At 44.7% G+C, this 2349-nt stretch overlaps 1 pseudogene; it reads right to left on the bottom strand.

Annotated features, from left to right (window-relative positions):
* Positions 1-316: 316 nt before the first annotated feature.
* On the bottom strand, positions 317-1617 carry LOC114209621 (elongation factor 1-gamma pseudogene; annotated as a pseudogene).
* Between the last annotated feature and the right edge of the window lie 732 nt (positions 1618-2349).

Raw genomic sequence — 2349 nt, 5'->3', positions numbered from 1 at the left:
TCCCTCTCGTGCTCTCTCTCTCAAATAAATAAAAATAAAATCTTTAAAAATCACAATCACATTAGATACTAGAAGTAATAATAACTCAATAATATTTTCAAATATCTAGTGTTCAAATTTCCTGACTGTAACATTTTAAAAAATATTTTTTTTAGGGGCACCTGGCTGGCTCCGTTCGTAGAGCACACAACTCTTGATCTCGGGGTCATGAGTCTGAGCCCTACGTTGGGCATAGAGATTACTTAAAAAAATTTTTTTTCAGTGTTCTATTTCCCTGAAGGGCAGGTACAGGCAGCTAGGTGATGGCAAGAGATGTTCACTTGAGGATCTTGCCCTCACTGAAGGTTTTGCCCACATGCTGGAAGGCCCGCTCCCAGGAAAAGTACTCTTGAACCAGTGTCTGGGTCTCCTTGCTGCCAGGATCCAGTTTCCGCCACGTATATGACTCGAAGTCCACCTGCCAACTTGGACTCAGCAGAAAGGCAATCTCCTGGCCTCAGATGACCCAGACTCCAGAAATGGAGCTGCTATTATTGGTTCCAAAGAGGATGACACTGGCAAAGGCATTCTTCCTCAGCTTGTCCAACTGCTGGAACATTCCAGTGATAAGGTTGCAACTCATGAAGTTCTGAGTGAGCTCTTCAGGGAAGTGGTACTCTGCGTACCACAGAGAGCAGCCACCCTTATCAAAGTGCTTGCAAAAATACGGAAGCACCACAAAGAGAGTGTCCTCATTGGAGTACTTGTGCTTAAATTCTCCAACACAAAGGTACTCTTGGGCAGGTGAGCAAAGGGGTCCTTGGCCTTTGGTTCAGCAGCCAGTGTCTGGTCACATTCATCCATCTTCTCCTCAGGAGAAGGGGCAGCAGGCTTTTTCTCCTCTTTTCCACCCAGCCTGGCTTCTCTTCCTGAGAACTTTTCTCTTTCCATGGGGTGTCCTTTTTAGGCTGGCTTTCTGCAAACTTTATAGCGACAAACTGGGCCATCTTACAGAGTTTCACCTCCAAGACAGCCCTGAACTGAGGCTGGTTAATGCAGGTGAGGAAACAGTGGTTGGTATTGGGGAAGGCCTGGCAGCAAGAAGGCTCCAGGACCTGTCAATAGAGCCACAACAGAGTGCAGACAACTGTGATGTCAGCCAGGGTCACACATTCGACCACCAGGAAAGTCCTCGTCTTCAAGTGAACATCTAGTAGCCCCAGAATTCGCTTCACTTCCTCCTTTGCATTCTCTGTGGCCTGCTTGTTGTGATGCATGATGCCCAAGGTGGGTAACACCCAGGTGCTGGCTGGGGGCACTATGTCACTATCAGCAAAGCTCACCCACTGCACCTTCTGGGCTGCTCCCTCTGGAGTACTTCCCTGTAGTTCTTCATTGCTCACCTATTAGGCAATGGCTTTACTCGCAAACACATGGTCACCCTCAAATACTCGAACTTGCCAGCAGGAATTTTACACAGAAATTCAGGGGTGTAGTTGGTTTGGCCGAAGTGGAAGTGGGGTGGTGCAGAGAGCACGTGGACCTGAGCCCCGCTCTATGAGCAGCAATGAGAGCCTTGAAGGCCCTCCAGTTTTCAGGATATGTGTACAGGGTCCCAGCTGCCATGGTGATTCCACAGAGAAAGCTAAAAAAAATTTTTTTAAAGGATCAAAATGAAGTCCAAAAATTCAATTGTTAAAATGTCTAAGTCGATTTGAAACTATAGATTCTCCCTCTCTCTCTCTTTCTCTCTCCTTCAACTTCTTTGGTGGGGGGGGAGTAGATCAGTTGTCCTGTAGAGATTCTCATTGTGGACTTTATTAATTGCATCCTTGTAATGATTCTTAATATATTGTTCTGTCCTCTGTATTTCTAATAGTTAGATCTACAAGTTTGGTCATTTTAAGTACTAATTTTTGGTAAAAATGCTTCTAAGGTATTGTGCACTTCCATTAGAAAGCATATTATGTCTAGTTGTTTGTCCTTTTGAGTTGTTAGCAGCCATTGACAACTATTGTCTAGATCCATTATTTCAAAAGGGGTTGCAAAATAGTGATATGGTATTTTTATTTATTTTTTTTTAAGATTTTATTTATTTATTTGAGAGAGAGAGAATGAGAGATAGAGAGCACGAGAGGGAAGAGGGTCAGAGGGAGAAGCAGACTCCCCGCCGAGCAGGGAGCCCGAAGCAGGACTCGATCCCAGGACTCCAGGATCATGACCTGAGCCGAAGGCAGTCGCTTAACCAACTGAGCCACCCAGGTGCCCGTGATATGGTATTTTTAATATACCTTCTTCATTTACTAGCTAGAGTACTTCTATAAATCTATAAATAGTAGCTTCTTGCAAACTATTTGGTTACCCTGCAGT

Source organism: Eumetopias jubatus, unplaced genomic scaffold (assembly GCF_037043125.1).
Source record: "Eumetopias jubatus isolate StellerSeaLion01/CBP00866 unplaced genomic scaffold, mEumJub1_p1.0 scaffold_5, whole genome shotgun sequence".
Taxonomy (NCBI): domain Eukaryota; kingdom Metazoa; phylum Chordata; class Mammalia; order Carnivora; family Otariidae; genus Eumetopias; species Eumetopias jubatus.
This window is presented reverse-complemented; position numbering and strand designations above follow the sequence as displayed.